The following is a 24,897-nucleotide window of genomic DNA, read 5'->3' on the forward strand; positions in this document are numbered from 1 at the left end:
CTTCATGGATTGGTCTCAAATAATGACGAGGTAGTCTACAGAGAAGAAGTCATCACCCTGACACAGTGATGTCAAGAGAACAACCTCTAACTCAATGTCGTAAAAACAAAGGAGCTGGTTGTGGTCTACAGAGAGAATGGAGACAGGCTAACCACTATTGACATCAGTGGATCTGGGGTTGAGAGGGGGAACAGCTCTAAGTTCCTCAGTATACACATCACCGAGGATCTCGTGGTCTGTACATACTGGCTGTGTGGTGAAAAATGCACAACCGCTCCTCTTTCACCTCAGACAGTTGAAGAAGTCTGACATGAGTCCCCAAACCCTAAGGACTTTCTACAGGGGCACAATTGAGAGCATTCTGACTGGCTGCTTCACTGCCTGGTATGGGAACTTCCCTCAATTGCAGGACTCTGCAGAGAGTGGTGCGGATAGCTCAGCGCCTCTGTAGATGTGAACTTCCCACTATTCAGGATATTTGCAGAGTCAGGTGTGTAAAAAGGGCCTGAGGGATTACTGGGGACCCGAGTCACCCTAACCACAAACTGTTCTAGCTGCTACCATCCGGGAAATGGTGCTGCAGCATAAAAGCCAGGAACATCAGGCTCTGGGACATCTTCTTGCTCTGGGACATCTTCTTCCACCAGGCTATCAAACTGCTTAATTCAGGCTGATGCAATTGTATTTCTAAGCTAAATTGCATGTTACTAATACAAATTACTATAAATTGCACATTACACGTTTAGATGGAGACGTAATGTTAAGATTTTTACTCCTCATATATGTGAAGGATGTAAGGAATAAAGTTAATTCATTTCAAAAAAATTCAATACATTGTGGTAAATCAAGATAAAACAATAACAAAATGCAGAATAAAATGTAACAACTACAGCGAATGTGCATTGCATATAAACAATAAAGCATAACATTATAATGAGGTAAATTGTCAGGTCACATGTCTTTCTTATCGTACAAGAGGTCCTTTCAAAAGTCTGATAACAGCAGGGTAGAAGCTGTCCTTGAGCCTGGTGGCACGCGCTTCCAGGCCTGATGAAAGAGGGGAAAGAGAGAATGTCCAGGGTGGCTTGGGTCTTTGATTATATCATTCATGGCTCCATCTGTCTAAATAGACAATGGATGCGCCTGTTCCGGGGCGCAGACCTGAGCGATAAATATGGCTGCCCAGATATCAAGATCCCTCTCTTGGCCTCGCAGATGTGGTCCAAAGGAATGTGAAGCAGTACATTTGGCATCAGCTTGGCTGCAGGAGCTGCCGGGAGGTGACGTGATACATCATCCAACCGCCTTAGGGGCTCCACTCCGGATTTGTGTAGGGTTTACTCCTTAGCCTCCTCTTCTCCCGAAGATACCCACAAGGCAGTGGGATCTGTAACCCTGGATACGGATTATATAATTATATGCTGGCTGCTTTACTGAGGCAGTGAGAAAAATAGACATGGAAGAAAGGCTGGTTTCCAAGCTGTGCTGAGCTGTGCCCACAGCTTTCCTCTACAGTTTCTTGCAGTCATGTGCAAAGCAATTGCCGTACCAAGCTGATTTAAATAGAGAAAAGGATGCTTTCGATTGTGCATTAATAGAAATTGGTAAGGGGTGACAGGCACATACCAAATTTCTTTACCCTCCTGTGGAGGTAGAGGCTTTAGTGAACTTTCTGGGCTGTGGCATCTACGCAGTTGGAACAAGACAGGCTATTGATAATGTTCATTCCTAGGAACTTGAAATTCTCAACCGTCTCAACCTCAACATCATTGATATAACCAGGAGCATGTGCACCGCCCCCTCTTACTGAAGTCAATGGCCAGCTTTTTTATTTTGATGACATTGAGGGAAAGGTTGTTATCATGACACAAAGTTACTAAGCTCTCAATCTCCTTCCTGTACTCTGACTCAACGTTGTTTGGTATATGGCCCACTACAGTGGTACCTGCAAACTTGCCAAAGGGGTTAGAGCAGAATCTAGCCATGCAGTCGTGAGTGTACAAGGAGTAGAGAAGGGGGCTAAGGACACAACCTTGTGGAGCATCAGTGTTTAGAATAATCATAGTGGAGGTGTTGCTGCCTCTCTTTATAGATGGCAGTTTGTTGGTCAGCAAACCAAGGATTCAAACTCAAGTAGGGTTGGCAAGCACAATTTTCCTTTCTGACGTTCTCTCTCCCTACTGATATTTTTCAAGAGTTCTGCTATCCTTTGCAATATTGTCTGTTATTCTTCACACTATTGAGATTAGGCTAACCAATCTGAGGTTTCTTAATCCCTTTCCCGTTCTTCTTTTATGCAATTCTAAAAGCCATTACAGAGAATTTTTATGTTAAATGCAGGTTCACTCTTGTATTCTATTTTGTTTTCTTAGTTAATTATGCTTCGATGCTGAAACTGCTGCAATTCTTCTCTCAGATTTTCTACTTTGTCTGGCAATCTTAAACTGTATGACTGCTCTTTGGATTTAATTCTATCATTAACTTCTTAAGTTTGCCATTGTTGGGACCCTTTTGATTTTGTGTTTTTATGCTAAGTAGAAATGCATAACTATGTAGTTCGTTTTCATTCTTTAAATACTTGCCATTGCCTATCCACCATCATGCCTTTTAATGGAACACCCCAAACTTTGAACTGTCAAAGCCAACCCACTCTTCATACCTTAATAGTTTCCTTTGTTTAGAATGTTTGCTCATTTTCACTTCTCAAAGTCATGCCATTTATGATACAGTCATGGAGTCATAGAGAGATACAGCACAGTAAAAAGCCCTTCGGCCTACCTAGTCCATGCCAAAATCATTTAAACTGCCTACTTCCATTGACCTGCACCAGGACCATAGCCCTCCATATCCCGACCATCCATGTACCTATCCAAACTTCTCTTAAACATTGAAATTGAGCTCACATGGACCACTGGTGCTGGCAGCTCATTCCATATTCCCACAGCCCTCTGAGTGAAAAAATTTCCCCTCATGTTCAGAGGTTCAAAGGTTCATCTATTCTTCAATTCTCTGGATAGCCATGAAACCAAGAAAGAAAAATAAAAGAAAGATAGCATAGCCATCAACTGCCAAATCCCACCTCAGCAAAAAAAAAGTGAACAAAAATGGAACAGGCACCATCTTCCCCTTAAACTTCTCACCTTTCACCCTTAGCACATGACCTCTGGTTGTAGTCCCACCCAAGCTCAGAGGAAAAAGTCTACTTGCCTTTACCCTATCTATACCCCTCATAATTTTGTATACCACTGTCAATCCTCCTCTCAATCTTCTATGTTCTAAAGAATGCAGTCCTAATCTATTCAATTTTTCCCTATAACTCAGGTTATAAGCCTCCAGACCCGGCAATATCCCTGTAAATTTTTTCTGCATTCTTTCAACCTTATTTACATCTTTCCTATAGGTTGGGAACCAAATCTGCACACAATACTCCAAATTAAGCTTCACCAATGTCTTATTCAACTTCAGCATAACATCCCATCTTCTGCACTCAATACATTGATTTATGAAGGCCAATGTGCCAAAAGCATTCTTAATGACCCTCTCCACCTGTGATGACACTTCCAATAAATTATGGACATGTATTCCCAGAACTCTTTGCTCTAACACACTCCTCAGTGCCCTACCGTTCACTGTGTAAGACCTACCCTGGCTGGTTCTACCGAAGTGCAACAGTTCACACTTGTCAATGACTACTTGGACTATGGTATTAATGGATATGTGGCTAAATTTGCTGATGATTCAAAGATAGGTCGACGAGCAGGTAGTGTTGAGGAAACAGAGAGCCCACAGAGAGACTCAGACAGTTTAGGGAATGGGCAAAGTAGTGGTAAATGAAATACAATGTTGGAAAGTGCATGGTCATGCACTTTGGTGGAGGCTATTACTTAGATGGGGAGAGAATTCAAAATACAGAGGTGTAAAGGGACTTGGGAGTTCTTGTGCAAGATACCCTAAAGAGGTTGAGTCGGTTGTGAAGAAGGCGAATGGAATGTTGACATTCATTTCTAGAGGTATAGAACATAAGAGCAGGGATGTAATGTTGAGGCTCTATAAGGCACTAGTGAGACTACATTTGCAGTATTGTGTGCAGTTTTGGGCTCCTTATTTTAGAAAGAATATACTGACATTGGAGAGGGTTCAGAGAACATTCACAAGAATGATTCCAGGAATGAAAGGGTTACCATATGAGGAATGTCGGGCAGCTCTTGGGTTGTATTCCCTGGAGTTCAGGAGAATGAGGGGGGATCTCATAGAAACATTCTGAATGTTAAAAGTTCTGAACAGATTAGATAAGGCAAAGTTATTTCCCATGGTAGGGGATCCTAGGACAAGAGGGCACGGCTTCAGGATTGAAGGATGTCTATTTAGAACTGAGATGCAGAGAAACTACTTTAGTCAGAGGGTGGTAAATCTGTGGAATTTGTTGCCACAAGCAGCTGTGGAGGCCAAGTCATTGGGTGTATTTAAGGGAGAGATAGATAGGTTCTTGATTAGCTAGGCCATCAAAGAATATGGGGTGAAAGCAGGGGAGTGGGGATGACTGGAGGAATTGGATCAGCCCATGATTGAATGGCAGGGCAGATGCGATGGTCTGAATGGCCTACTTCTGCCCCTATATCCTATGGTCTTATGGTCTTGTCTTCATTAAATTTCATCAGCTATTTTCGGCCCATTTTTCCAGCTGATGAAGATCCCTCTGAAAGCCATGATAGCCTTCCTTGCTGTCCACTACATCCCCAATCTTGGCGTCGTCCACAAATTTGCTGGTCCAGTTAACCACATTATCATCCAGATCGTGAATATAGATGACAAACAAAAAAGGACCCAGCACTGATCCCTACAACACATCATTCATCACAGGCCTCCATTCAGAGAGGCAATCATTTACTACCACTTTCTGCCTTCTCCCACAAAGCCAATGTCTAATCCAATTGACTACCTCATCTTGGTTGTCAAGTGACTCCTTAGCCTATAATTGCCCGGTTTATGTTTAGAGACTTTTTAAAATGGGGAATAACATTGGCTATCCTCCAGTTCTCTGGTGCCTCTCCTGCCACTAAAGATCTCTGCTAGTGCCCCAGCAATTTCTGCACTTGCCTCTTGTAGGGTCCGAGGCAACAGGCTCTGGGGATTTATCCACCTTAATTTGCCTCATGGTAGCAAATACCTCCTCCTCTCTAATCTGTACAGGGTCCATGGAGTTGATGCCACTTTGCCTCACTTCTGTAGACTCTATATCCATCTCCCGAGTAAATACAGATGCAAAGAATTCATTTACCATCTCCCCCACTTGTTTTGGCTCCACACATGGATTACCATTCCGGTCTTCCAGAGCAGCGGTTCCCAACCATGGGCCACGGACCGGTACTGGGCCGAGAGGAAATGATATCAGTCAGCTGCACTTTTCCTCATTCCCTGTCACGCACTGTTGAATGCGCCCTTGTCCTGTATTTCCCCCCACTAAGGTAGAGCGTTCCTATGAAACCTTTCGTGCCAAAATGGCGTAAAGCAAAGAAGCAATTATCATTAATTTATATGGGAAAAAATTTTGAGCGTTCCTAGACCTAAAAAATAACCTACCAAATAACACATAAACCTAAAATAACATTAACATATAGTAAAAGCAGGATTGATATGATAAATACACAACCCATATAAAGTAGAAATAATGTATGTACAGTGTAGTCGGGAAGATTAGACCAAAACCGATTTGTGGAAAAAAATCGGCAAATCACACATGCGCACACAGGTGCCCGCGCAAGGCTTCATGGTCATGGTAGTCTTTCTCGGGGCAAACACTGTCCTGTATTTGACTGCTACTTTTGTCCATTATTTGGGAGTGAGAAAGTTGGCAACCCTAACTGTAAAAGACATGTTGAGGTGAGTTTAACCCTACTTGAACACCGCTCCCCCCGGTCGGCTGGTCCGCAAGAATATTGTCAATATTAAACCGATCCGCGGTGCAAAGTAGGTTGGGGACCCCTGTTCTAGAGGACCAATTTTGTCCCTTGCAATCCCCTTGCTCTTAATTTATCTGTAGAATCCCTTCGGATTCTCCTTCACTTTGTCTGCTAGAGCAATTTTGTGTTTTCTCTGAGCCTTCCTGATTTCTTTCTTAAGTGTTCTCTTGCATTCCTTGTACTCCACAAGCACCTCATTTGTTCCATTTGCCTATACCTGCTATGCACTTTCTTTTAACTACGGCCTCAATTATCTCTTGAAAACCAAAGTTCCCTACACTTGTTATCTTTACCTTTTATTCTGAAAGGCACATACAAGCTTTGTGCTCTCAAAATTTCATTTACAAAGGCCTCCCACATTCCAACTACGCCTTTGCCAGAAAACAGCCTGTCTCAATCCACACTTGCCACATCATTTCTGATACCATCAAAACTGGCCTTCCTCCAATTTGGAATCTCAACCCGCAGACTAGACGTATCTTTTTACATATTTCTTTGAAACGAATGGCATTGTAGTCTCTGGACTGTTGGGTGGTTTGTAATATAACCCCATTAATGTGGTCATAACCTTTCTTATTTCTCAGTTCCACCCATAAAGCCTCACTGGATGAGTTCTCCAGTCTGTCCTGATGGAGCACTGTCGTGACATTTTCCCTGACTAGTATTGCTACCCCTCCTCCTGAAGTCCCTCCAGCTCTGTCATATCTAAAACAATGAAACCCCAGAATATTGAGCTGCCAGTCCTGCCCCTCCTGCAACCAAGTCTTACTAATGGCTACAATGTCATAATCCCAGGTGTCAATCTATGCCCTGAGTTTATCTGTCTTTCCTACGATACTTCTTGCATTGAAATATACACAGCTCAGGACACTAGTTGCACCATGCTCAGCCTTTTGATTTCTGACTTGGTCTAAGGTCTTACCAACATCTGCCTCCACAACCTCTCCATTAACTGTTCAGGCACCCTGGTTCCCACCCCCTTGCAACTCTAGTTTAAACCCCACTGTGCAGCATTAACAAACCATCCCGCTAGGATCTTAGTCCCCACTTCCAGTTCAGGTGCAAACTATCCCTCTGTACAGGTCCTACCTTCCCAGGAGGGGAGCCCAATGATCCAAAAATCTTATGGCCTCCCTCCTGCACCAACTCCTTAGCCACGTGTTACCCTGTATAATCTTCCTAGTTCTGGCTTCACTAGCACGTGACACAAGTAGTAATCCTGAGATCACAGCCCTGGAGGTCCTGCCCTTTAACTTAGCACCTAACTCCCTGAACTCCCTATGTAGAACCTTGTCACTTGTCCTACCCATGTCATTGGTACCTATATGGACCACGACCACTGGATGTTTACCCTCCTACTTAAGAATACCGAGGACGTGATCTGGACCCTGACACCCAGGAGGCAACATACCATCTGGGAATCTCGTGTCCATTCACCTAACTAATAAATCCCCTATCACCATAGTGTGCCTCTTCTTTCCCCTTCCCTTCTGTGTCACAGAGCAGGACTCAGTGACAGAGACACAGCCACAGTGACTTTCCTCTGTTAGGTCAACTCCCCCAGTAGTATCCAAAGTGATATACCTGTTGTTGAGGGGGATGGCCATACAGGTACTTTGCACTGGCTCCTTAACCCCTTTTCCCTTCCTGACTGTCACTCAGCTTCCTGTGTCCTGTACCTTGGGTGTAACTCCCTCTGTATATGTCCTATCTATCACCCCTTTGGCCTCCCAAATGATCCAGAGTTTATCCAGTTCCAGCTCCAACGCAGCTTCTTCTTGCAGTTGTAGTCATCAGGAACACTGGAGGTCTTCCTGCCATTCCACATCCTGCAAGGGGACTTTTGGGGTAGAGCGAAGTGACGATGGCATTAAACAGTGATTTCTTTGGTTGCGTCTTTGGAAACAGCTCTATTTCTATCTTTGATATCTCATTTTTTCCCTTTGCAAGGTTCTTTTGAAGACCCTGACCTGGAGTTACACTTAGACTTCGGTTCATTGCGGGAATGGGACCTGCTCTCAGGGCCTCACGAACGGCCGCTTTTTGATATCCCAGGGACATAGCCTAGAAGACCAGCATGCCTTCAGGGTGTCGGATTTTCATGGCTCTGGAGTTGGGCTGATTCAAGGCCGGTGCCCCTGACTGAGGCGTTGCGGGAGAACGCAGAACATCGGGAGCAGGGGGTTAGCTGCTGTAGACTCTTTTTCCAGAGACTCAAGCCTTTTTGGAGCCGACTCCTTGGGCACAGAGCTCATTAACATCATAAGTCAGCGAAATGCTTGTTATGTCTCCCCTCTCGCTGTTAAACGGGGATTCCTCTTTTTCCCTTATTGGGGAGAGAGAGAGCCTGTGGTATGTCGAATTACCAGGTGAATGAGCAGTCTGTGGGGTACTGCAAATCTGTGCCTTTACTGATGCTTTGCTGCATGCTTCAGTGCTCAGCGGTGGGTGCTGATGCTTTTTTGCTGGTGGAGGGGGGTTGCTGCTGCTGCTTTGTGTGGTGGGGGGAGCTGGGGGGCGCTTTGAGGTTCTAACGTTTAATTGTTATTCATTCTTTGGGGCAACCCTCTATTTTCGTGGATGATTGCGAAGAAAAAGAATTTCCGGATGTATATTGTATACATTTCTCTGACATTAAGTTTACCTATTGAAACCTATTGAAGGAGCATTCAACTATCCTGCCTGGCATTTCTAACATCCTAACTGAGCAGGTATAAAGAAGGAAAGGGAAAAAAATCTTTACCTTGATCTTTTCTTTGACTTGTCTCACTGAAGCCTCTCGTTGCTGATGCCTCAAACAGCTAAAGCATCAAGATCACCACTCTGGTTTTGTCTGCTTAGACAATGGCCGCTCTGATAATGGCTGCCCCGCTTGGCCCTGCCTTCCTTCAATTTTCTGTTGCTATTTAATCCCAAACATGGTTTGTTTGCTAATCAGAGCTCAGTTACACTACTGTGATCCGTTGCTACCTTCTTCTACTCGGGCAGTGGACCTGAGTGAAATCTCCTCCTCTCAAACTTCCAACGTCCGGATTGGTCACTGGTCAAAGTTCAATTACCTGTCTTTGGACTGAAAAAATGTCTTGACTTCTTGTGAATGCACTTTTTCCCATCCTGTTCAAGCTATGTTATGTGCATGCCGAAGGATTCCTTCACATATAATGGTAACATTTCCAATGCAAGAATCACATTTACATCATAGCTCTCACATTAGCAGAATTTCCCAAAGCACTTCGGAGAAAATGAGTTATTATTTTTAAAAAATGCCTCAGATTTCATCTGTTGTTTCCTTTGTTGTCTCCTTTATGTAAATAGAATTTGGCCCATTGAGTCTGCCCAACCGTTCAATCATGGCAGATCCTTCTTTTCTGTCTCCTCATCAACCCCAGTACCCGGCCTTCTCATTACCTTTAATGCCACGTGCAATCAAGAACCTTTCAATCTCTGCCCTAAATATACCCAATGACCTGGCCTACACAGCTGCATGTAGCAACAAATTCCACAAATTCACCACCCTTTGGTTAAAGAAATTTCTCCGTATCACTGTTTTGAAAGTGTACCCCTCTATCCTGAGGCTGTGTCCTCTTGTCCTAGACTCTCCCACCATGGGAAACATCCTTTCCACATCTACTCAGACTAGGCCTTTCAACATTCAAAAGGTTTCAGTGAGATCACCGCCCCCTATCCTACTGAATTCTTGAGAGTACAGGCCCAGAGCCCTCAGACATCCTCATATGATAACCCTTTCATTCCTGGAATCTCCTTGTGAACCTCCTCTGGACCCTCTCCAACGCCAGCACATTTTTTCTAAGATGAGGGCCACAAAACTATTCACAATACTCAAGGTGAGGTCTCACCAGTGCCTTATAAAGCCTCAGCATCACATCCTTGCTCTCGTATTCTAGACCTCCTGAAATGAATGCAAACATGGCATTTGCCTTCCTCACCACCGACTCAACCTGCAAGTTAACCTTCAGGGTGCTCTGCACAAGGGCTCCCACATCCTTCTGAATCTCAGATTCCAGGATTTTCTCCCCCTTGAGAAAATAGTCCACACATTTATTTCTACTACCAAAGTCCATGACCATGTATTTTCCAACATTTTACTTCATTTTCTTGCCCAGTCTCCTAAACTATCTAAGTCCTTCTGCATCCTACCTGTTTCCTCAACACTACCTGCCCCTCCATCAATCTCTGTATCATCTGCAACCTTGGCAACAAAGCCATCTATTCCATCATCTAAGTTATCCATATACAGCATAAAAAGAAGTTGTCCCAATACTGACCCCTGCAAAACACCACTAGTCACTGGCAGCCAACCAGAAAACGATCCTTTTATTCCCACTCACTGCCTCCTACCAATCAGCCAATGGTCTAACCATGTTAGTAACTTTCCTGTAATACCATGGGCTCTTAACTTGGTAAGCAGCCTCATGTGTGGCACCTTGTCAAAGGCCTTCTGACAGTCCACTGCATCCCCTTTATCTATCCTACTTGTAATATCCTCAAAGAATTCTAACAGGTTCGTCAGGCAGGATTTTCCCTGAAGGAAACCATGCTGACTTTATACTATCTTGTCCTGTGTCACCAAGTACTCCATCACCTCATCTTAACAATTGAGTCCAACATCTTCCCAACCACTGAGATTAGGCTAACTGGTCGATAATTATCTTTCTGCTGCCTTCCTCCTTTCTTAAAGAGTAGAGTAACATTTGCAATTTTCCAATCCTCTGGCATCATGCCAGAGTCCAATGATTTTTGAAAGATCATTTCTAATGCCACCACAATTCCTAACGCTACCTCTTTTAGAACCCTAGGGTGCAGTTCCTCTGCTCCGGGTGACTTTTGTTTTTAAGCCATTCCTGTGTAGCTTTGGCTTTATGCTTGGGGTCAATGTTTTGCTGGAAAATAAATCTTCTCCCAAGTCGCAGTTTTCATGCAGACTGCATCAGGTTTTCCTCTAGGATTTCCCCGTAGTTTGCTACATTCGTTTTACCCGCTACCTCATCAGGACTTACTGCAGTGAAGTATTCCCACAGCATGATGCAGCCACCACCATGCTTCACAGTAAGGGTGGTGTGATTTTGATGATGTGCATTGTTTGGCTTATGCTAAAGTTAGTGCTTAGCTTGATGGCCAAAAAGCTCAGTTTCCATTTCATCAGACCATAGAACCTTCTTGCAACTAATTTCACACAGCTGCCCCCTTTTTTAAAAAAGAGGATCTCTTCCATGTCCACCACTTACCCAACAAAGCATCCTGTTCCCTTCTGTGTTTCATTAAGCTTTTCATTCCTTTGGGTTGACTTTGCACTTCTAGGCAATGAACACTGCTCCTTAAAGTAGTGTGGGCTGGCACCGGTTCATATTGCTCCAGTACTGTGGTAAACCATATATATGTTGTAACTGGGTTAACTGTCTGGACACGGCCCTCTGCTGACTGCCCCTGTGGCTCCTCCCACAGATTCCTGAATAAAGGTGATTTCGTCTTGCCCCTCCCCCTCAGTCCGGGGGCAGACACTGAGCACGGAGGTCGTATTGTACAGCAAATAAAAGCCTTTCAGTATTTACCCAACTTCAGTCTTTTGGAGTTATTGAAGGTGCTTCAATTTTATTCGCTGTAAATTTTAAAGCATGGAACACGTTCTGAGACCCGACAAGTTAGACCTCAATCTGCAAATGCCTGAAGCTGGAAACGCTTTCGAACTCGGGCTGGCCTGCTTCAAAGCGTATCTAGAGGAGATTAAAGCGACCGACTCCGTAGCAAAGCACAGAGTTCTACTCTCCAGGGTCAGTCCACGGGTCTATTCGCTGATCGGAGACCAGCCGAGCTATGACGGCGCGATAAGCGCACTCAAAGGACAATACCTGTGGCCGATAAACAGCGTCTACGCACAACATCGCTTTGTGACACGGCAACAACGACCCGGGGAATCAAGTGCTGAGTTCGTCCGAGCCCTATGGACACTCATGCAGGCCTGCAGTTGCCAGGAGCTGACGGTGGCACAGTATGCAGAACTCCTGGTGAGAGACGCCTTCGTCACGGGACCAGGTCAGTGTATGTACGCCAGTAGCTGTTGGAAAATGCCGATCTTACCTTAAGTTCGGCGATCAAGCTGGCTGACACGCTGGAGGCCGCTTTGCATAACTCCAAGTCTCTCCAGGCACGCGATCCCCCAACGGCCTTGCGTGGGCGCTGCAGACCCCACAACCCGCAGGCGAATCGACCTCGGCTGCCGCCAGTCACGAATCCACGAAGTGCTACTTCTGTGGACTGGAGAAACACCCCCGGAAATGCTGCCTGGCTCGACAAGCTACCTGCTCCAGCTGCGGAAAGAAGGGCCACTTTGCCAAGGTCTCTAAGTCCAAACCGCGAGCGGGATCGAGCAGTGCCACGTGCGAGACATGGGGGTCGCCATCTCCCCTACACGCCGCCACCATGTGCGAGACGTGGGGGTCGCCATCTCCCCTACACACCGCCACCATGTGCGAGACATGGGGGCAGCCATCTTGGTCGGTGCCCCCGCCCACCGCCTACGACCAACGGGTGCTCATAGGTCATCCCACCACGCCGGACCAAGACAGCGACTCAACCCTGGCTTTCGTGACCCTCGACCAAAGCACTCTCCACCAATGATGGACATCCTGGTGGAGGGGCGCAGGACAAGCTGCCTGTTTGACACAGGCAGCATGGAGAGTTTTATCCACCCAGACACGGTGCAGCATTGCGGACTCGTGATACAGCCGGTAAGTCAGAGGGTCACCATGGCTTCCAGGTCGCATACAACAGACATCCGGGGGGGTTGTGTAGCGACACTAGTGGTGCAGGGCACAGAATATTAAGACTTTACGTTACTGGTCTTGCCTCAACTGTGTGCCCCTGCGCGACGGGGCTCGACTTCCAAAGCCACCTGAAAAGCATTGCAATGAAATATGATGGGCCCCTTCCACCAATCACTGTCGGAAATCCTCAGTTTTGTAGGAATATGTCACATACCCCACCTACTGACCACACACACACACACACACACACACACACACACACACACACACACCGACCCGCGCATCCCACCCAATACCATGCCAACTGCCGCACTACCGACGCCACTTGCGGCCTCTCCACCCTCAGGATCCCTCCCCCACCGTTGTTCGCCAACCTGACCCCTGACTGTAAACCTGTGGCAACTAAAAGCAGGAGGTACAGCGCGGGGGACAGAGCCTTCATTAAGTCGGAGGTGCAGCGGCTGCTCAGGGAGGGGGTCATTGAGGCAAGCACAAGTCCTTGGAGGGTGCAGGTGGTCGTTGTTCGGAACGGGGAGAAGAATAGGGTGGTCGTGGACTATAGCCAGACCATCAATAGGTTCGCGCAGCTCGACGCGTACCCTCTACCCCGCATCACGGATATGGTCAATCAGATAGCACAGTACAAGGTGTACTCGACCATAGACCAAAAATCCACTTACCATCAGCTCCCTATCCTTCGGGAGGACCGCCCTTACACCACCTTCGAGGCGGACGGCAGGCTTTATCACTTCCTGCGCGTCCCCTTCGGTGTCACGAATGGTGTATCTGTCTTCCAGAGGGCAATGGACCAGATGGTGGACCAATGCCAACTGAAGGCCACGTTCCCATATCTGGATAACATCACCTTCTGCGGTCACGACCGGCAGGATCACGACAACAACCTCCAAAAATTTCTCCAAGCGGCCAAAGCCTTCAATCTCACCTATAACAAGGAGAAGTGTGTATTCAGGACCACCCGACTTGCTATCCTTAGGTGTGTCGTGGAGAATGGAGTCATTGGCCCTGATCCCAACTGTATGTGCCCCCTGTTGGAACTCCCTCTTCCCAACACCCTCAGAGCCCTCAAAAGGTGCCTGGGTTTCTTTTCATATTACGCCCAATGGGTCTCCAGCTACGCAGACAAGGCCCGCCCTCTGGACAAGTCCACCACATTCCCCCTCTCAGCCGAGGCCCGCGCGGCCTTCAGCCGCATAAAAGGGGACTTTACCAAAGCAGCAATGTATGCAGTGGATGAGGCCATTCCCTTCCAAGTAGAGAGTGACGCTTCCAATTTTGCACTGGCTGCTACCCTCAACCAGGCGGAAAGACCCTGAAATTCACCACTCCGCGGTGGAGAAAGAGGCCCAGGCCATAGTGGAAGCTATTAGGCACTGGAGGCACTATCTCGCTGGCAAAAGGTTCACCCTGCTAACTGACCAGCGCTCAGTCGCATTCATGCTTAGTAACCAACAGCGGGGCAAAATCAAAAATGATAAAATTCTGAGATGGAGAATGAGACTCTCCACCTACAACTCTGACATCATGCACAGGCCTGGGAAGCTCAACGAGCCCTCCCATGCCCTATCCCGGCGAACGTGCGCCAGCGCGCAGATCGACCGGCTATACGCCCTACATGTAGGTCTTTGCCACCCGGGGATCACCTGGCTTTTCCACTTCGTGAAAGCCCGGAACCTGCCTTACTCCCTTGAGGAGATCAGGACGATGACCAGGGACTGCTAAGTCTGCGCAGAGTGCAAACCCGAAAAGGCACAACTCATCAAGGCCACCCGCCCTTTTGAGCAACTGAGTGTTGACTTTAAGGGCCCCCTTCCTTCCACCGACCGCAATGTGTACTTTCTGAACATTATCGACGAGTACTCGCGGTTCCCCTTTGCCATCCCCTGCCCCGACATCACTACCACGTCAGTTATAAAAGCCCTGCGCAAGCTCTTCACTCTGTTCGGGTACCCACGCTATATCCACAGTGACAGAGGGTCCTCGTTTATGAGTGACGAGCTGCACCAATACCTGCTGGCTAGGGGAATTGCAACCAGTAGGACCACGAGCTATAATCCCCGGGGGAATGGACAGGTAGAGAAGGAGAATGGCACAGTGTGGAAAGCCACACTCTTAGCCCTCAGGTCAAAGGGACTGCTGGTCTCCCGCTGGCAGGAGGTCCTTCCCGAGGCACTCCACTCCATCCGCTCCCTGTTATGCATGGCCACCAATGCCACCCCTCATGAGCGGCTCCTTTCCCAAAAAGTCGACCACTGGAACCACCCTACCAACTTGGCTGACATCCCCGGGGCCAGTGCTGCTCCGGAAACATGTGAGGAGCAATAAATACTCCCCGATGGTCGAAAGAATTCACTTACTTCATGCAAACCCCCAGTATGCCTATGTGGTTTTACCTGATGGGCAGGAGGACACGGTCTCCATCCGCGACCTGGCGCCCGCAGGAGCACCGGGCCCCTACCCTGAACACTCCATGGTGACTATTAACCCCATACCCACCGATATATATACCCACGAGACACCACGCACTCCAAGCCCTACACAGACATCACATGACACTCTCATACCGGGCGCGACGCACACGCACGAGGGATTACCAACGCCTAACGTGCTGGCACCTAAAGTCAGGCCGGAGCCAGCACAACCGCCATCGCTGATGCAATCACCGCTGGTACTACGTAGATCACAGCGACGGACTGGACTGCCTGATAGACTCGACCTGTGAATATACTTGTTTTAAATATTGTCAGTCACTTCACCCCGTGGGACTCTTTTTAAAAAAAGGAGGGGTGAATGTGGTAAACCATGCATATATGTTGTAACTCGGTTACCTGTCTGGACACACCCCTCTGCTGACTGCCCCTGTGGCTCCTCCCACAGAGTCCTGTATAAAGATGTTTCGCCTTGCCCCCTCCCCCTCAGTCCGGGGGCAGACACTCACCATGGAGGTCGTATTGTACAGCGAATAAAAGCCTTTCAGTATTTTACCCAACTTCAGTCTTTTGGAGTTATTGAAGGTGCTTCAAGTATGCATGAAATTGCACTGCGTGGTTATGAACTAATGCAACAAATAGCAGGGCTGGTGCTGACTAAAGGTGGGATCATGATAGCGAAGTGGAAACATGAATTTAATATGTATCCTGCTGTGTGTCAAATGGACACAGCTAGACTGCATATTGCAGTCTAAGCACCATTCAATTTCCCCCACTGTATGTACATTCCTTTATTGTTGATTATTTATCAATCCATCATTTTCTGTGCTGTCTGGTGCAGAGCCAGATATGAATATAACAATGAACCAGTTTCTACGGCCTGTTGGAGTTACTGCAACTGAGTGTTTAATTGTTTCAATTCAAACTGACGTAGTCTAATGAGAGTTAAATTCACGGGAGCATGATATGATTAAATCCATTAATGTTATAATGCTTCATAGAAACATAGAAAATAGGTGCAGGAGTAGGCCATTCAGCCCTTCGAGCCTGCACCGCCATTTATTATGATCATGGCTGATCATCCAACTCAGAACCCTGCCCCAGCCTTCCCTCCATACCCCCTGATCCCCGTAGCCACAAGGGCCATATCTAACTCCCTCTTAAATATAGCCAATGTACTGGCCTCAACTGCTTCCTGTGGCAGAGAATTCCACAGATTCACCACTCTCTGAGTGAAGAAGTTTTTCCTAATCTCGGTCCTAAAAGGCTTCCCCTTTATCCTCAAACTGTGACCCCTTGTTCTGGACTTCCCCAACATCGGGAACAATCTTCCTGCATCTAGCCTGTCCAATCGCTTTAGGATTTTATACGTTTCAATCAGATCCCTGCTCAATCTTCTAAATTCCAACGAGTACAAGCCCAGTTCATCCAGTCTTTCTTCATATGAAAGTCCTGCCATCCCAGGAATCAATCTGGTGAACCTTCTTTGTACTCCCTCTATGGCAAGGATGTCTTTCCTCAGATTAGGGGACCAAAACTGCACACAATACTCCAGGTATGGTCTCACCAAGGCCTTGTACAACTGCAGTAGTACCTCCCTGCTCCTGTACTCAAATCCTCTCGCTATAAATGCCAGCATACCATTCGCCTTTTTCACCGCCTGCTGTACCTGCATGCCCACTTTCAATGACTGGTGTATAATGACACCCAGGCCTCGTTGCACCTCCCCTTTTCTTAATCGGCCACCATTCAGATAATAATCTGTTTTCCTATTTTTGCCACCAAAGTGGATAACTTCACATTTATCCACATTAAATTGCATCTGCCATGAATTTGCCCACTCACCCAACCTATCCAAGTCACTCTGCATTCTCTTAGCATCCTCCTCACTGCTAACACTGCCACCCAGCTTCGTGTCATCCGCAAACTTGGAGATGCTGCATTTAATTCCCTCATCCAAGTCATTAATATATATTGTAAACAACTGGGGTCCCAGCACTGAGGCTTGCGGTACCCCACTAGTCACCGCCTGCCATTCTGAAAAGGTCCCGTTTATTCCCACTCTTTGCTTCCTGTCTGCTAACCAATTCTCTATCCACATCAATACCTTACCCCCAATACCATGTGCTTTAAGTTTGCACACTAATCTCCTGTGTGGGACCTTGTCAAAAGCCTTTTGAAAATTCAAATTTACCACATCCACTGGTTCTCCCCTATCCACTCTACTAGTTACATCCTCAAAAAATTCTATGAGATTCGTCAGACATGATTTTCCCCTCACAAATCCATGTTGACTTTGTCTGATGATTTCACCGCTTTCCAAATGTGCTGTTATCACATCCTTGATAACTGACTCCAGCAGTTTCCCCACCACCGACGTTAGGCTAACCGGTCTATAATTCCCCGGTTTCTCTCTCCCTCCTTTTTTAAAAAGTGGGGTTACATTAGCCACCCTCCAATCCTCAGGAACTAGTCCAGAATCTAACGAGTTTTGAAAAATTATCACTAATGCATCCACTATTTCTTGGGCTACTTCCTTAAGCACTCTAGGATGCAGACCATCTGGCCCTGGGGGTTTATCTGCCTTCAATCCCTTCAATTTACCTAACACCACTTCCCTACTAACAAGTATTTCGCTCAGTTCCTCCATCTCACTGGACCCTCTGTCCCCTACTATTTCTGGAAGATTATTTATGTCCTCCTTAGTGAAGACAGAACCAAAGTAATTATTCAATTGGTCTGCCATGTCCTTGCTCCCCATAATCAATTCACCTGTTTCTGTCTGTAGGGGACCTACATTTGTCTTTACCAGTCTTTTCCTTTTTACATACTTATAAAAGCTTTTACAGTCAGTTTTTATGTTCCCTGCCAGTTTTCTCTCATAATCTTTTTTCCCCTTCCTAATTAAGCCCTTTGCCCTCCTCTGCTGAACTCTGAATTTCTCCCAGTCCTCAGGTGAGCCACTTTCTCTGACTAATTTGTATGCTGCTTCTTTGGAATTGATACTATCCCTAATTTCTCTTGTCAGCCACAGGTGCACTACCTTCCTTGATTTATTCTTTTGCCAAACTGGGATGAACAATTGTTGTAGTTCATCCATGCAACCTTTAAATGCTTGCCATTGCATATCCACCGTCAATCCTTTAAGTGTCATTTGCCAGTCTATCTTAGCTAATTCACGTCTCATACCTTCAAAGTTACCCCTCTTTAAGTTCAGAACCTTTGTTTCAGAATTAACTATGTCACTCTCCATCTTAATGAAGAATTCCACCATATTATGGTCACTCTTACCCAAAGGGCCTCTCACAACAAGATTGCTAATTAACCCTTCCTCATTGCTCAAAACCCAGTCCAGAAGAGCCTGCTCTCTAGTTGGTTCCTCGACATGTTGGTTCATGAAACATACATTTTCATATTTGTTGTATCTTCAAATGTTCAAGAGTAAATTAAGTTTGACGTGAAAGCTAAAAATGTCTTAAGAATACTGCAGACTTTTGAATGCACCCAGGTCATGCCCTCTTCTCATTGTTACTGTTGGCAAGGAGGTAACAGCTTCTTCCCCTCCATCATCTGATTTCTAAATGGACATTGAACCCATGAACACTACCTCACCACTTTTTAATTTCTTTTTTTTTTGATCTACTTATCTTAATGTAACTAATAGATATATGTATATATATATATACACACACACTTACTGTCACTTACTTTTTTCACAATATTTATTTATTACGTACTTATCATGTGTTGCACTATACTGCTGCCGTAAAGTTAACGAATTTCACAACAAATGCCGATGATATTAAACCTGATTCTGATTCTGCTTTGAGACACTATTTTCTCTTTCTAAAGCAGTTGGCTGCCATTGATTGTAAGATAGCAACTGCTCAGCATGGCAACACATACAAAATGCTGGAGGAACTCAGCAGGACATACAGCTATGGAAGAGAGTAAACATTTGACATTTTGGGCCAAGACCTTTCTGCAGGACAGTTGAACGTAATTCATAATGATTTGCCACGTTATTTTGTGGGCCTTTTATATAAGATTAATATGTATTTGTTACCAGATTTTTTGCCTCCATTTTTACTTAGCTGTCCATAACTGGAACTGTGAAACACAATCATTCAAAGAAAAAGTTTGAATATTAGTAGGTTGTTCTGCATTTGTAAACTGGTACTGTAGTGGTTATTTAGGACACGTGGAACAAAGGGGTGTAATGCTGAAGGGGACACATCAGGCACTGCAAACATAGTTAGAAACAAAGGGAGAAGGAAGGAAATAAAATATACTGCATATAGGGAGGAACTAATGTAGGGCTGTGTGGCTGCATTAAATAATTAGTTTGTGTCAGGCATACCATCATGTTATTCAAAAGCCTGCCAATGGGAAATTTAGAAGCATAGGTCCAAGGTTTTCTACATCACTAATGATGTAATCACATACATCACATAATCAAATATTTTCTTTCTGCCTCCTCTTTGCTGGCAATCAGGTACGTCACATCTTTGGGTCTAGCTCCAGGAATGCAGAAGAGGGAGAGTTGGAAATGGGTGGGGCTTTCATGCATTTCAAGAGGGATTGAAGCCCATTCGGACTGATTTGTAGGTAGACAGCGAAGGTGAGCTCTGACTGTTGGCTTCATTGCAGGAGAGACGGATATTTTCTAGGGGAATTGGTTGTTGGTGCAGGGCTGAGTGACTCAGAATGGATTCAGGTCAGGTTGGCAGATAATTGGATGAATGGTAGAAAACTATTTCAAGATGCTGGGGGTCAACATTACTGAAGATAGATCATCGGTCCAACATATTGATGCAAACATAAAAAAAAGCACAATAGCAGCTATATTTCATTTCGAGTTTGAGGAGATTTGGTATGCCATCAAAGACATTTGCAAATTTCTACAGGTGTACCATGAAGAGCATTCTGACTGGTTACATCAACATCTGCTCTGGAGGGGCCACTGCACAGGATCAGAGAAAGCTGCAAAAAGTTGTGAACTCAGCTAACTTATCTCAGCGAGACACTAACCTCGCCATCATCGAGGACACCTTCAAAAAACGATGCCTCAAATAGGCGGCATCCATCATTAAGACCCCCATCACCCAGGGCATGTCCTCTTCTCATTGCTACCATCAGGAAGGAGATATGGGAGCCTGAAAACGCACTCTCAATGTTTCAGGAACAACTTCCTCCCCTCTGCCATCAGATTTCTGAATGGACAATTCACTCATGAATGCTACTTCACTATTTTTGCTCTCTTTTTGCACTACTTAATTTAATATTTTATATATATTTCTTGCTGTAATTTATACTTTTTAAATTACTATGTATTGCTGGCACAAAAGAACAAAATTTCATGATGTATGTCAATGCTATTAAACCTGGTTCTGAGTGGTATGGGATCAGGTGGTCAGACCAACAGAGAGTTGATTAAGGAAGGTATGGGTCAGGGTGACTTTAAAGGAATAGTAGAGAGATTCATACCAGGAATTGGGTAACAATAGAGAACCCAAGGCAAGCCAGGCTCCTTAGATCAAGGAGAGTTATCTGAGGCCAGTTCCAAGCCTTTGTGTAATGCTGAATTGAGCATCTCAAGGATGTGTGAATAGAAAGCAGAGAAGTAGTATTCAGATGTTAATGCACACCTTTGGATACCATTTTGTTTATTTAGACTTCTCTGTTTATGTGTATTAGATGCACAGATGACTCCAAAGGAAAACTGCATGTCCTGCAACTCCCGATAGCTCCTCACTTTCTACTGTTTAATTCCATTCCTTACAAAAATGTGATTTCAGTTCACAGGTAATGTTGACAGTTGACCTTTGGGCAATTTTAGGTAATATTGATATCTACTGAATATTCGCTCTAAATAGTTAAAAGTTGGTGACTTATCTTTTAAAAATAACCAGCCACAAATTTCAATCATTATGCAGAAGAACAAATACTACAATGTTCAAAAGCATTTTGAGCCCTTAATAACCCAGTACACATAATAGAGTACACCTTGTGCATTTCATAGGGAGACATATGAAGAAAGACATACTCAGACTGGAATATCTTATGGGCATTGAAAACTTTTGTTAATTCCAGACCTCATGCTGTTTCATAACTACCACAAAGGCATTTCTCTTACCCCTGTATCCATTGATATGACTGGGAAGGCAAGTGTCGGCATTAGCAGGTACTGCAGGAGGCTGAGGACTCTTTGTCCAGCTGCAAGCACTCCATGACCTTGATATAGATATCCAACCCAGAGAACCTACGGTGCAACCAGACATACAGTCACGAACCGTCCACGCGAGGTGGTGATGAGACTGTGCAGTACAAGTACTGCAAACTAGGAGTGGATAATGACAACAGAAAACAAAACTAAATAGCATCAAACTTAACAACAAGTTCAGGCATCCAATCAATTTTAAATATCCTAAACATCCACCCTATTTTATTCTAAATTATTAAGTTATATTCAAATTGCAGTGTGCCTAGTGTGGAAGATGAAAAATACCCACTGGTGGAAAAGGAGGCATTTTTAAAGGGTGGGACAGAGACATATATTGGAGGCAAAGCAACAGATCTCCATGCCACCATATCAAGCACTCCTGAGCATTCTGCGTGCAGAATATCACCCTTTCTATAATTCTTTATTATGTATTATTTAATCTTGCAGACATTAAAAAAAGTGCTGTTTAGAAAAATGGATATTAGCGTGTGTTGTCCTCACCATAGGGAACAATAGCTGAGGATAGATTTTTCATTCAATAGTTGAGGGTAAATTTTTTCATTCATTTGAATGAGGTTTGCCAGGACTATTCCTGACTGATCACGAAGGACCAGTTTGGACCTGCGATGGGTAGTGAGTGAAGCAGAACAAATATACTTGAACTCCCTGGTCTACTGCGAGCGATGAAAATGACCTCTGCAAAGTACATATGCAGATAAAGCCCTGTATTCATATCTTTCATCTCTGAAGTGAAGGAAGTTGTCATCAACAATGCAATTAGCTTCAAATTGCTCACCAATATATCAGATTTCTGTCTCAAAACTCTGGCCTAGCTGTGCAAGAAACCTGGGTTCAATAATGACCTTGGGTAAAATCTGTGCAGAGTTGCATGCTCTCCTTGTGATTTCAATTTCCTTCCACAGGTTGGTGGGTTAATTGGCCAGTTAAATTCCCCCTAAGTGAGTGGTAGAATCTTAAGGTTAGCTGATGTGTAAGTGAGGATTAATGTTGGAAAAGTGTAAAAGAGTAGTTGATAGTGCATTATTGGACTGAAGGCCCTGGTCTTGGTCTCTAAGACTTCAACATGCATTGTACCTGCTCAAAAGCATTGGACAGTAATGTCAGGCACCCAGACTGAAAGCTAGTTTATTCATCAGCAATGATTTTCTGCTATTTGGTTAATTTATCAAGGGAGAAGTCCCTGAGAAAAAATAAGGAACAACTTAATCATGCTTAATTGCTAGGCAAAGAAGCAACATTCTGCCAGAACATTGAGCATGGACAAAGTTAAAACACTAAAGATAATTTGTCTTGGTATCCGTTCTAGTGGACGGAAGAAGGGTAGGGAATTTTTAGCAGGAGAAGGTGAGAAATGGCCAGTTTCCACCTTGAAATACTAACTGGATGATACATAAAGCAGATTACTTAAATATAAGTCCGTAAAATATAGGAACAGAATTAGGTCATTCGGCTCATAGAGTTTGCTCTGTCATTTCATCATGGCTGATCCATTTCTCTCGACAGCATGGGAGCAAGCTATTCAGCATGTTTTTTGTTGCTCCACTTCGATCTTCCCATCATTATATAACTATCAACTTATCTCCCTTCATTTCCTCACTTACCCTTCCCACAGTGTTTGTATCTTATCCAATTACTTCTTGGGTAGCTTGGTAGTAACTTTGTATTCTCACCACTATCTGGGTAAAACAGTTTCTTTTAAATACCTATTTGACTGCCTGGTGGTGTTTCTTTTTCTTATGGCTCATAGCTTTGCTCTTAGGCACAGTAGCGTAGTGGTTAGCACAATGCTTTACACTACAGGCAACCCATGTTCAAATTACGGCCACTTCCTAAAAGAGTTTATACATTCTCCATGTAAGTTTTGCCTGGGTGCTCCGATTTCCTCCCACAGTCCAAACACGTACAGGTTGGTAGGTTAATTGGTCATTGTAAGTCATCACATGATTAGGCTCGGATTAAAACAGGGGATTGCTGGGTGGTACAGCTCGAAGTACTGGAAGGTCCAATTCTGTGCTGTATCTCAAAAAATTCTTTTCAAAAATGGAAACTCACTCAAGAAGAGTGTCTACTTGGTCAATACTTCCACAGCTTTGTTAGATGAAGGAACTAGATGGTGTGCACTAATTGCCTAGAGCAACTGGGCAATAAAGTCAGTATGGATAAGATGGACCAAGGCCTTAAGCACCGCCAGGCAGTCAAGTAGGTATTTAAAAGAAACTGTTTTACCTTCTTGCCTCTATGACTGTGAATCAAACCCACATGTTTGCAGTAGAGGACAGCTTAAGCTATGCATTAATAAGGAGGTGGGCCTAGATCCAGAACCAGGTCCTTAGCGGGGGAAGCACAACAGACCTGGAGAGAGTTCCCATTGAAGGGTAGCCATACTGTTTGTCTGTATTTCTTTCCGATTACTGGGCAGCAGAAGAGTTGCTTATGCTACGCACACAAAATGCCAGAGGAACTCAGCAGGCCAGACGGCATCTATGCAAACGAGTAAACAGTCAACGTTTCAGGCCAAGACCTTTCATCAGTTCTGATGAAGGGTCTCGGCCTGAAACGTCGACTGTTTACTCTTTTCCACAGATGCCATCTGGCCTTCTGAGTTCCTCCAGCATTTTGTGTGCGTAGCCTAGATTTCCAGCATCTGCAGATTTTCTCATCCTCAAGGTGTTAATGCTGGCAGGTTTATACTGATGAATTGTAATAATTCATAAATACTCAAGGTGTTTAAAATCTGTTAAAAATTTAAATATTCTATTGACATTTAAAAATATTTAACAAGGGTTCTAAATCAAAACACTAGTAAACAATTAGTAAACTCATTTTTTAAAATGCTAGTTACCTGAGATTTATACCTCTCTCTTGTAGACATTCCTCTAAAGCAGGAGTTCCCAACCTTAGGTCCACTGACACTTTGCATAATGGTATTGGTCCATGACATAAAAAGAGTTTGGAACCCCTGCTCTAAAGCAAAGCTCCCTTTATACTGGGACTGGCCTGTGGCAGGTTCAGTAAGTAACTAGGGTCTAATAACAACCCTTGAGTAATGACAGAGGTAATACTGAAACTTTGGATTTCATTCTTTGCACGTACATATGTGGAATACCCTTGCTCATCACAATTCTGAGTAAATGCCACAGACCTGCTCTGGCTTTGGAAAATTTGTGCCACTGTGCTGGATTTGGGTGTACAGGGGAAATTAAGAAATTTACAGAAAAAAAACTTGTAAGTGTTGTGAATAATGAAGATGATAATGGTAGGCTTCAGGAGGACATTGATGAGGTTGTCGAATTGGTGGAGGAAATTCAATGCAGATAAATGTGATTGTATATTTTGATTTAAAGTAGAACAAGGAACGTCAATATATTATAAATGGGATGTCCATAAAAAAACTACAGCCAGAGAGACTGGTACGTGTGGTTGTAAAAGACTGAAGGTGTCATAAGGAGGTGGCTGGGAACAGG

The sequence above is a fragment of the Mobula birostris genome, chromosome 11, assembly GCF_030028105.1.
Source record: "Mobula birostris isolate sMobBir1 chromosome 11, sMobBir1.hap1, whole genome shotgun sequence".
Lineage (NCBI taxonomy): Eukaryota > Metazoa > Chordata > Chondrichthyes > Myliobatiformes > Myliobatidae > Mobula > Mobula birostris.